This window comes from Lonchura striata, unplaced genomic scaffold, assembly GCF_046129695.1.
Source record: "Lonchura striata isolate bLonStr1 unplaced genomic scaffold, bLonStr1.mat Scaffold_241, whole genome shotgun sequence".
NCBI classification, from domain to species: Eukaryota; Metazoa; Chordata; class Aves; order Passeriformes; family Estrildidae; genus Lonchura; species Lonchura striata.
In genome coordinates this window covers 94,903-106,572 of record NW_027461145.1, presented here as the reverse complement: position 1 = coordinate 106,572, position 11,670 = coordinate 94,903, and the positions used below count along the sequence as shown (strand labels likewise).

At 52.8% G+C, this 11,670-nt stretch overlaps 1 long non-coding RNA gene across 3 annotated transcripts; it reads right to left on the bottom strand.

The window, feature by feature from the left end:
* Nucleotides 1-2,248: 2,248 nt before the first annotated feature.
* On the bottom strand, nucleotides 2,249-11,652 carry LOC144248674 (uncharacterized). 3 transcript variants are annotated; one of them, XR_013341990.1, is made up of 7 exons: nucleotides 11,619-11,652; nucleotides 11,400-11,537; nucleotides 10,102-10,202; nucleotides 3,809-3,941; nucleotides 3,421-3,567; nucleotides 2,773-2,824; nucleotides 2,249-2,515 (listed from the first exon to the last, which is right to left on the bottom strand). It is a non-coding gene; the product is annotated as an uncharacterized LOC144248674 (long non-coding RNA). The 3 variants fall into 3 exon arrangements; XR_013341991.1 differs by having other exon boundaries at nucleotides 3,421-3,564; XR_013341992.1 differs by lacking the exon at nucleotides 2,773-2,824.
* Between the last annotated feature and the right edge of the window lie 18 nt (nucleotides 11,653-11,670).

Genomic DNA, 11,670 nt, shown 5'->3' with positions numbered 1-11,670 from the left:
CCCTCCTCCCCCGGGACCCCCTCCTAATGAGGGGGCCCTTCCTAACCCCCCCACCCTCCTCCCCCCAGGACCCCCTCCCGACCCCCAGCCCGACCCCCAGTGTGATGTCGGGAAAGCCGCACCCCGGCAGTGTCGGGCCGTGTATTGGACTGCAATGGGGGGACCCGCAGAGCGGCTCCGGCCCCGTGTGGGGACCCCAGCGAGGGCGGGGGGCGCCGGCTCCGGCCCTCTGGGCTTTATTCTGCGGCGCCCCGAGCCCCGCGGCTGCGGAGGAAAGAAGGAAAAAGGGACGGGAAGAGAGGAGGCAGAGCGGGGCATGCGGGAAGGTGGGGAGGGAGGTCGGGCTGCGGAGGAAAGCGGGCGGGGAAGCGAAAGGCCGGCAGGGGGAAAGAGGGACGGGACAGAGGAGGGAGAGAGGGGGAATGGAACGGAGCAGCGGGGCAGGGACAGGTGAGGGACGAGTGGGGGGCGTCGCGTTTGGGGGAGGAGGGAGAGTGGGTTTAGGGGATAAAAAACAGAAATATGGAGAAAACGAAGGAAGGGTAGATGGTGGGACGGGAGGCCGAAATGGGACGAGAAGGAAAAGGAGGAAGACAAAGAAGGGGAATAGGAGCAGAAGGAAGGAAGAGTAGAAGGGGGCACAAAAGGGGAGCGAAAGCAGTCGGCTTTGGGGAGGACAGGAAAACGGGGGAAAGGCAGGGAAAGAAGGGGAATGGGAGCAGGAGGAAGGAAGTGTAAAGGGGGAGAAGGAGAGACGGGCGAAGCTGCGGAGCCCGCACGAGAAGGAAAAGGAGGAAGACAAAGAAGGGGAATAGGAGCAGAAGGAAGGAAGAGTAGAAGGGGGCACAAAAGGGGAGCGAAAGCAGTCGGCTTTGGGGAGGACAGGAAAACGGGGGAAAGGCAGGGAAAGAAGGGGAATGGGAGCAGGAGGAAGGAAGAGTAAAGGGGGGGAAGGAGAGAAGGGCGAAGCTGCGGAGCCCGCACAGAACCCACCACCCGCACCGCGCTCCGAGTGAGCAAATGGCGGCTGCAGCGATTCCCGGCACTTAAATAAGCTCGGCCCCACCCCACGCAGGTGCCCCGCGGTCCCGCGCACCTGAGCCAGCGCCGGCCCCGCCCCTGAGGCTCCGGCCCGGCCCCGCCCCTGAGGCTCCGGCCCGCCCGGGATGGAGGCGGGGCCATCGCTCCCGGCCCGCCGGGATGGGCCCGGGGCTGCCGCTTCGGCTCCCGGCGGTGCCGCCTCTGCCCCGGCGGGGGGGTCGGGGTCTCTCTCGGGCCGGAGCACCGGGGCGGCGCCGGGGCCGAGCCGGCGGCGGCGGCGATTTCCCGGGGCTGACCGAGACCGGCCGGGGCGCGGGGACCCCCGTGCCGCCCCAGCACCCCCAAACCCCGCCGCTCCCCGCCGTGCCAGGGAATTTTCTTTTTCCCGGTGCAGGCCGAGACATTTCTGTGAGAAAACTCAGAACTCAGGGGTACGGGGTCTGAGGGGAGAGAAGAGATTCTGGTATAAATCCAAAACGCGTTGTGAAAAACAACATGGAACGGCTCATTTGCTCTCCCAGCCCGATTTCTGTGTGACCGTCTGTGATTCCAGCTGCTCCGCTGGCACTGGCAGCCTGCGGGGCTCTAAGGACTTGCCAAGTGCCCAGCACGACAGAAAAGAACGGGAGAACTCCCCGGCTCTGGCAGCGGAGCCTCTCGGCAGTGTCCCGAAAGCCCCGCAGTGCCAGCATCTCTGCATGGAAGCTGAGGGGCTCCAGCGCAGCCCCTCTGCAGCGTTCCTCTGCAGCTGGCACTGCCCAGCGCCCCTGACCAGGGTTTGGGGTCCCTGCACAGCCCCCGGCGCAGCCCCCTGGCTTCTTCCAGTTCCCTTCAGCCAGGATGATTTTCTCGGGGGTAGGAGCACCCAAAGCCAGCGGAACTGGCCTCAGCCACTTTCCGTGGGATCTCTCCTCTTCCTTCCTCACCAAATTCCCACTGTCAAAACCCAGCTTGAGGCACAGATCCCCATCCCCTCAATCTCTCCAAGGAACTGGGCTCGGATTTCCCAATCCAGCAGGGCAGAAATGCTCTTGTCCTTACTGTACATCCTAATTGCAGTAATGGCTCAAGAAATAATTGAAAGAAATTAAAGGAATGAAGAGAAATTAAATAAGAGCTGCCAGCTCCAACTAAGGGATGTTCAAACCCCTTACCAACAATTTGCTTTAATTAACCGACTCAAACAAAGTAATTAACACCACATTGATACAGTATGATTCTTTTTAATCGAGTTATAGATAAATATTGCAGAATGTAAAAACCTTTGTAAATCCAGAAACTCTTTCAAGAGAGAGACAGGGCACAGCTGCAGAGAGTCTTGGGGAGTTCAGGGGAAAAACCCCAAAGTTTTCAGTGTTTAGCATCTCCCACCCTGTCGTCACTGACAGCAAACACGGCTTCAGCCTCAGGAAAACACGGAGAGTCAGGGATTTTACAGATCCTGGTCTCACCTCAGCCTCTCAGCAGGTACAGTCTGCAGGGAGAGGGAAGAAAAAGGGTCAGAATGGACAGCCTACTTCCAGAAAATCATCACCATTCATAAAGCACTAAGCAGAGCTGTAAGAACTTCCCCAAAGGTTCACTTCCCTGCGGACTGAGGGCTCTCAGTTGAAGCACAGGCTGGACCTGCCAGGGACAGACTCCAGGAACCCCAGAAGTAAAAGCCACTGGGCCAATTCCAGAAAACATTCCAAAATCAGGCTCCTAGGATGTGACCATCTCCTCTCTCACCTGGAGGTGGAAGCACAAGGAATGATCTTCCCTCCTGTGGGTTTTCTGGGATCTGCAGTGAACCGCAGGGGGAAGAAAACAAAGCCTGAATGTTTCGCACGACTGGAACAGAAAAGTGGGGAAAAGGGAGGCAGGGGCACTGCTGGGGTGATAACTGGGATCCAGCCTCTCCACACCAATGGAAGCAGAGACTGAGTGACAGAGCCTTTGGGACCACTTTGCTGGGATTCATAGGAAAACGGGTGAGTTTTATTTTGGCAGTAAAGCCAAGCTGCTTCTCACCTCATCAGCCGGGTACAGCAGCAGCACCCGCAGGAACCTGGCCAGGTGGTTCTGCCTGGCAGAGGGCTCCCCACTTCCTGGGAATTGTGTGCTACGGGGCTGTGCCACTGGCCATTAAAACAGTTCCCACCTGGCCCTTCACAAAGGCAAGGTGCTTTTTCCATACAGCAAATGGTTTTTGAATTAAGAAGGTAACACTGGTAATACTCAACTGGAGAAGAAAAAAGTGAGAGCTGTAAAATTTTCCTACGCCAGGCAAAAAAGAAAGCCAAATTAAAACCAAAACAAAAACTAACATAACAATGAAAAAAACAAACCATATCAAGCATGCTTCAAGAGAGTTTAAATCTGAATGAAGTAACTTACTTAGAAGCTTGAAAAGCTGCAATGCTGCAAAAATCTAATGCTGCAAAAAAAAAGGTGCCTTCCCATCCAAACCCATCTGGAATTCCACAATTCTGTGAACAGCTCCGGGCAGAAGGACTAGATTTCCATTGTGGTTCGAAAATGCTGCTGCAAGAACACGAAGAGAGATTTCATATACTGTTAAAGTGGCACAACCACATCAAAAATTACGTTTGGAGGTAAAGTGGCAACTCTGCAATTCCAGCTTCTGATACCAAGGACACACGGAGGGCTGAAACCTGGAGGTCCTTACATGACAGGATTTCTAGATTTCTAGAGTTACCCATCCCCAGTTTGCTGCTTAGGGTTAGAAAAGGTGGAATTCTGTTCTTAAGGGGTTACCACATACCATCAACGTGAGAGACGGGGATGCTGATGTTTGATCAGAGTCCTGGAGCAGCCTGGAGCACGCTGGCTTCCCGAACCAGGTCTGCTGCCTTGTCCGTGTAGGGGTAGGGCTTTGTCCTCAGCCTCAGCAGGATCTGTCAGCAAAGGAGGAGAGAAAAGTAGAGTGCACCGGCTCCCAAGTGTGGGGAACCATGTGCTGCTAAGGAAGACCACGTGCTGAAAGTGGTTGGAAGCCGGGTGGGTTTTGGGAGGACAAATTCCATATTACTTCTGCAGGATTCTGTCTACAGTTCCTGCTCTACAAACCAAATACATCAAACGACAACAACAAACAAACAAAAAAAACCACATTAAATAAACAACAACAAAATAATTACTCCTACCTCAATAACCCCATACTGCCCCAAACCATTCCAAGGAGGGCGGCAGGAGGGGCTGGCAAAGGCAGGGCCCCGCCGGGCCCCCCTCGCCGCTGCCATCCTTCTCCAGCGCCGCCGCTGAGCCGCCTTCAGCCCAAAACCCACCCCAAAATACCCCAAAATCGTCCTAAATGCCCCCAAAAAACCCACCCAAAACTACCCAAACCCTCCTAAAAATATCCAAAAAACTCACCATAAAATGCCTCAAAACCAACCCAAAACCGTCCCAAAAATATCCCAAAAAATCCACCCAAAAATACCCTAAAACCCACCAAAGAATACCCCAAAGCCCTCCCGAGAATACCCGAAAACCCTGCCCATAAACACCCTGAAACCCCAAATTAACCACTCTGAACCCCAAAATATCCCTGAGCTCCCCATACCCCAAAATTTCCTTCCCAAACCCCAAATTCCCCCCCGACCCCCAAAATTCACTTCTGGGTCTCGTCCTCGGGGGCCGGCGGCTGCCGGGGCCCCCCCAGGCCCGCGGGCGGCGCCCCCAAACCCGGGGGGAGTTCGGGGTCCGAGTCGGGGTCGTCCTCATGAGCCACCAGCCTGGGGACCCAAAAACCGGGGGGAACCCCGAATCGGGGGGGGACCCAAAATTGGAGGGGGTCCTGGGGGGTTCTGGAAGGTTTTTGGGGCATCCCAGGAGGACTTTTGGGGTCTCAGGGGGTTTTGGGGGTCCCAGGAGGAATTTCAGGGGTCCTAAAGGGAAATTTGGAGGTCACAGGGGGAGTTTTGGGGTCCCAAAGAGAATTTTGGGCGTCCCAGGGAGGGCTTTGGAGTCCTGGGGAGAATTTTGGAGGTTTCAGGGGGTTTTTGGGAGGAATTTTGGGGGTCCTGGGGGGGGGGGTTGGGGTCCTGAAGGGAATTTTGGGGGTCTCAGGGGGTTTTTGAGGGTCCCAGGGGGATTTTTGGGGCTTCTGAAGGGAATTTTTGGGTTCCCGAGGCTGTTTTTGGTGATCCCGGGGCTGTTTTGGGGGGATCCCGCCGGGTATTTTTGGGGGTCCCGGGAGTGTTCTTGGGGTCCCCCCTCACCAGTCCATGGCCGGCTCCACTCCCCGGTTCCCGGTCAGCGCCAGCGCCTTCGCCCTGCGGGACCGGGGGGCTCCCGGTTATTTTTGGGGGGTCCCAGAGGGTTCTGAGGGGTTCCCGGGGGGTTTTTGGGGGGTCCCGGTGGAGTTTTGGGGGTCCCGAGGGCTCCGGGGCCTGTCCGTGTGTCCCGCCCCCCCCAATCCCATTCCCGGTGCCGGGTCCCCTCCGGCTGCTCCCGCCCGCCCTCCCCCGCTGTCCCCCCGGTGCCGCCGCCCTGAGCGCGCCGGGCCCCGAATCCCACCTCCAGCAGCGCCTCCAGAGCCGCCCGAGCCCGCTCCCACCGCCCGCCGCCATCACGGCGGCGCCGGGCTCGCGACACGTGCGGGACGGCGGCCGGCGAGGGACAGAAAGGCACAAAGCGTTCCGGTACGGACGGCGGCCGGAACGGGACAGAAAGCCTCCCTCGCCGCTGCCATCCTAATCCGGCGCCGCCGCGGAGCCGCCTCCAGCCCTCCCCTCACTCACAGACACCGCCCCGCTCGCCGCTCGCTGCCGCCCCTCGCCCCTCCCGCCGGTTTTGCCGGGCGCTGGCTGGGGGGCTGCAGTACCGCCCTGTGCCCACAAGGCGGCAGCACTTTTCAAGCGAGTCCGCGCCAAGCCACTCGCAAGAGGGAGGCCGCGGGCGGCCGGGCTGCAGTACCGCCCTTTGTCCACAAGGCGGCAGCACTTTTCAAGCGAGTCCGCGCCAAGCCGCTCCCAAGAAGGCAGCCGGGCTGCAGTACCGCCCTGTGCCCACAAGGCGGCAGCACTTTTCAAGCGAGTCCGCGCCAAGCCACTCGGTGGTTTTGCCGGGCACTGGCTGGGGGGCTGCAGTACCGCTCTCTGCCCACACGGCGGCAGCACCGCGCCGTCCCCGCCGGCACGGCCTCGGCAGCGAACGCCCCAAAGCGTCCGCGCGGGAAAGAACGGAACAAAAAGCCTGCCTGCGACCCGACAGGAACCGAAAGAAAAAAGCTTTCCTCTTAAGCTGCATTTCAATATGCTTTATTTTTCTATTTTTCATATTTATATTCACATTCGGATTTGTAATGGATATTGATGGAAAATTATATTTTCATAATTTCTTACATTTATTCCTATTATATTTTATTTCAGATTTTTATACGTATCTTAATAGGTATCAGTAGAAGTCAGGGGAGGGTGTGTGGCTGGGGGCGGGGCCAGGGGAGGGGGTAAGGACGGGGTGGGGGTTAGGGGGAGGGGGTCAGCATTGGGGGCGTGGTTAGGGGCGGGGTCAGGGTGTGGGGGAGGGGGTGGAGGGTGGGTCAGGGAAGGGGTTAGGGTAGAGGGAGGATTCAGGGTGGGGGTGTGGCTACCAGACAGACCCCTCCCCTACCCAAAAATATTGTCAGGCGCAGCAGTAGAAAATTTGATGCTACCAGGGAGTAAAAATTTTTATTTTTACTTTGATGCTCCCAGGGAGTAGAAATTTTTATTTTTAAAGTTGTTTTCTTTTTTTACTTCCTCGGAGCACAGTATTTTCTACTCCTGCTTTTTTATTCTAAGTACAGAAAGGAAAAAAAAGAGAGAAAGAGAAGGAGACAGTGAGAAGAAGAGGAGAGAGTGATAAGGAGAGAGAGAGGGAGAAGAAGAAAAGGAGAGAGCAGGAAGAGGAGAGAGTAAGGAAAAAGAGAGATGAGGAAGACAAGAGAGTGAGAAGAAAAAGAGGAGAGAGGAGGAAGAGGAGTGAGAAGAAAGGGAGAGAGATGAAGAAGAGTGTGAGAAGGACAGGAGAGAGCAAGAAGAAGAGGAAAGCGTGAGAGGAAGAAGAGAGTGTGAGAAGGAAAGGAGAGAGTGACAAGAGGAAGAGAGAGGAGGAAGAGGAGTAAGTGAGAGGAAGAAGAGGAGAGAGGAGGAAGATGAGAGAGAGGAGAGAGTGAGAAGGAGAGAGTGAGATGAAGAGGAGAGAGTGAGAAATGGAGAGAGTGGGAGGAAGAAGTGAGAAGAAGAAGAAAGGAGGAAGAAGAGAGAGGAGGAAGAGGAGAAAGTGAGAGGAAGAAGAGGAGACGGAGAGGAGGAAGAGGAGAGAGAAGAAGAATAGGAGAGAGGAGGAAGAGCAGCGAGTGCGAAGGAGGAGAGAAGAGGAAGAGGAAAGAGAGAGAAGGAAAGGAGAGAGTGAGATGAAGAGAGTGTGAGAAGAAGAGGACAGAGTGAGAAGAGAGAGTGAGAAGAAGAAGAGAGGAGAGAGTGACAAGAGGAAGAGAGGAGGAAGAGGAGTGAGAGGAAGAAAAGGAGAGAGAGAGGAGGAAGATAAGAGAGAAGGAAGAGGAGAGAGGAGGAAGAGGAGAGAGAAGGAAGAGGAGAGAGGAGGAAGAGGAGAGAGGAGGAAGAGGAGAGAGGAGGAAGAGGAGAGAGGAGGAGAAAAGGAGAGAGATGAAGAAGAGAGTGTGAGAAGAGGAGAGAGTGAGAAGAAGAGGAGAGAGTGAGAAGAGAGAGGAGGAAGAAGTGAGAGGAGGAAGAGGAGAAAGTGAGGAGAGGAGGAAGAGACTGAGAAGAAAAGGAGAAAGATGAAGAAGAGAGTGAGAAGAAGAGGAGAGCGTGAGAAGAAGAAAAGAGAGTGAGAACAAGAAGAGGAGAGGAAGAGGAGAAAGTGAGAAAAGGAGAGAGGAGGAAGAGGAGCAAGTGAGAAGGAGAGAGTGAGATGAAAAGGAGAGTGTGAGAAGAAGAGAGAGTGAGATGAAGAAGAGGAGAGTGAGAGGAGAGAGTAAGATGAAGAGGAGAGAGTCAGAGGAAGAAGAAAGAGGAGGAAGAAGAGAAAGTGAGAAGAAGAGGAGAGGAAAAGGAGAGAGAGGAGGAAAAGGAGAGAGAGAAGAAAAGGAGAGGTGAGAAGTGGAGAGAGTGAGGAAGAAGAAGAGAGAGGAAGAAGAGGAGAAAGTGAGGAGAAAGGAGGAAGAGGACAGAGTGAGAAGAAAAGGAGAGAGTGAGATGAAGAAGAGGAGAGGGTGAGAAGAATAAGAGGAGAGAGTGAGAGGAAGAAGAGGAGAGAGGAGGAAGAGGACAGAGTGAGGAGAAAAGGAGAGAGAGATGAAGAGAGTGTGAGAAGAGGAGAGAGTGTGAGGAGAGAGTGTGAGAAGAGGACAGAGTGAGAAGAAGAGAGAACTAGAAGAGGAGAGAGGAAGAAGAGGAGAGGAGGAAGAGGAGAAAGTGAGGAGAGAGGAGGAAGAGGAGCGAGTGAGAAGGAGAGAGTGAGATGAAGAAAAGGAGAGTGTGAGAAGAAGAGGAGAGTGAAAGGAGAGAGTAAGAAGAAGAGGAGAGTGTCAGAGGAAGAAGAAAGAGGAGGAAGAGGAGAAAGTGAGAAGAGGAGAGGAGGAAGAGGAGTGAGAAGAAAAGGAGAGAGCGAGAAGAAGAGGAGAGAGAGTGAGAAGAAGAGGAGAGAGGAGGAAGAGGAGTGAGGAGAGAGGAGGAAGAGGAGTGAGGAGAGAGGAGGAAGAGGAGTGAGGAGAGAGGAGGAAGAGGAGTGAGAAGAAGAGGAGAGAGCGAGGAGAAGACGAGGATAGTGAGAGGAAGAAGAAGAGAGCAAGAAGAAAGAGTGAGAAGAAGAAAAGGAAGAGAGTTAGAAGAAAACAGAGCAAGAAAAATAAAAGAGAGATAAAAAGAAAAACTAAAAAAGTCAGATTGGAAAGAGAAAGGCAAAAGAAAGGAGGGGTAAGGAGAAAAACAGTGAAAGACAAACAGAAAAGGAAGCACTTGAAATGAAAGAGAAAAGCAAATAGAGAGACAAGAAAAAGAAGAAATAGAGCTGAAAACCTACAGGAAAACAAATGGAGAGACTGAACACAAGGTAGGGTTCAAGAGAGAAAGAAATAGAGAGTTAGACAAAAAAGTTAAAGTTGGACAGAAAAGGAAAAAGGGTCAGAGACAAAGACAATGATAGCAAGTGTTAGAAAGACAAAGGCTAACAAAGAAAAAAAAAAGAAGAAAACATAGTGAAACCTAGATTGAAAGAGACAGACAAAGAGACATGGGGAAATACATGTAGAGGAATGGAAGAAAATAGGGTGAGAAGGAAATAGGGTTAGAGAAACATAGAGATGTGTTAGAAATGGAAACAAAGGAAAACACAGCCAGAGACAAAGAGTTACACATGGAAGGATAAAGTGAGGAATAGACTAAAGAGGAAAGTAAGAGGCAAAGGGAGAAAAAGGGTGAAAATGATAGGACTCAACCACACCAAAGAAAGACAGGAGATGAATGGTGGGCAGGGCAGAGGGTAAGAGGCATCATTATTAGGGCTGATTAATCTTTATTCCCTTAAACTTCAGCAATACACAGGGAAACAATGCATACAAATGCAAGTACAGAGACAAATACAACAAAGAATACATCATACCTAGGCACACAAGTACAAGTCCAATTTACATACAGCAAAATACATCAAAAGATAGGAACAACTGCAAAGACAGAACAATATAATGTACTACAAGCCAAATACATATTGACACAATATAACCGTGTCTCCATTTCAGAAAAGTCCACAACGCTTTTATTGTTATGACGCACCCGGAACAAAAACGGCGCAAAACGCTCCGCCGACGTGCACGCCCCCTTCGCGTTACGCACAAACTCACATTCACGGCAACTCGCTCCGGAGACTCCCAAAAAATCCTCCTGCCTGATGAAAACCCCCCCTGAAAGGCAAAGGCCATACACACAAGGTTGTATCTGCTCCACACACACACACAGCTGCAGACACAAGCACACACAAACTCTCACAGACAGACACAGACAGTCACACTCTCACACATTCTTCTGCTGACACGCTGGCTGCCACCCTTACGTGAAACGCTGCACTGAAGAATATGCTTAAACGCTTCTTCTGACCGCAGGACCTCCATGTCAAATGGTAGATTCCAGGAAATTCTGTAGGGACCCGGGGACCTACGAGACAAGGGGAGGCGGTCAGTGACTGACTATCTGAGAGCTAGGAGCTATACCAACTCTGGGCCCATCAGTGTTGTACCCCAAACCCCGTAGAGAACAGATGAACGGCAAAGCTTTATAACTGCTCTACCTGAGCGTGACTACTTGCCCGGGCAAGGCAGCTCCGATCATAATTGCCACAACAGAGGTGCATACAACATAAGCCAACGTAGGTACATACAGTATAAGCACAAACAACATAAGCCAACGTAGGTACATACAGTGTAAGCACAAACAATGTAAGCTAACATAGGTAGGCGCAGCATACGCACATACAATAGAAGCCGACACAGGTAGGTGCATCATAAGTGCATACAACATAAGCTGACAGAGATACAAGATAAGTGAGGACTTGATATAATTCTCCAGAAGACTAATTTTTGAGCCCTATATCCTTTGAGAAGGCAGATGCCACGGAACTACTGTGGTCAGGTGATGAGGGGCTAATAAGCTCCGTCCGGAAGTCCATGAGAAGGGCTACCAAAACTGAGAATGAAGATGGATGAGAACATCTCGTGTACATCGTCCGGACCCAAAAAGTGAATATGTAAAAATGCCAGAATAATTGATATCCGGGAAGGTACGTGAGCAAAATATGGCCAATACGGCACAAAATGATGTTGCTAAAGCATGGAGATGTAACAAAGGCCTATGACACAGACAACGTGACACGGACACAAGTGGAAACTGCCTGGCAATTTCACCTTATGGACCCAAGATTCCTAGCCCAAGATGAGCCATGGGCTGATGATGCCAAAGAAAAGAAAGCCCTAGGGCAGTAGCACTTGATGATGACATGCAACTCCTTTCAAGATGTTAGTGCCAAAGCACTTAAGAGGAAGCCTAAGAAGCTCAGTAGGCCTAGAGAAGGAAGAAATGACTACAGGGTGACTGTAGCTATAGCTCCAGACATGAAGGCGGGCTCCTATGGTGAAAAGATCCACGACAACGTCAAGAGTCAAAGAAGGCCGCCGATGCGAACGTCACGAGAACCAGAGAGGGATCGGAACTGCCCTGCCCGGCGAAGACTCTGGGGGGGCTGAGGAGAAACCCTCTCCCTTTGCTCCCGAGGGGCCCGTCCCACTATGGGCCTATTCTCCAAGCTAACATCAAATAGCCTCCTGTGATAGTAAAGGTTTTCCCCCCATCTCCCACCTACTGGCCCCAGCACTTGGCTTTTGCAAGACAACCGGATGGAATCCAATGTCAGTTGGATGTGGACGGCGAGACGTTCTCTGCATCAGCTTCGGTGCTGCTGTTTCCAAACTTCAGCTACGCTCCTCCTCAGGGTACCTAAGACAAAACAGAAAATGCAACTAGTGCCCACGAAAAGAGGAATCCCCGAAACTCCGACACACCGCTGCCCCGGCTCACCTGAAGTCTCAATTTGACTCCACAAGCTGCCTGGACGATACCTGAAAAACAA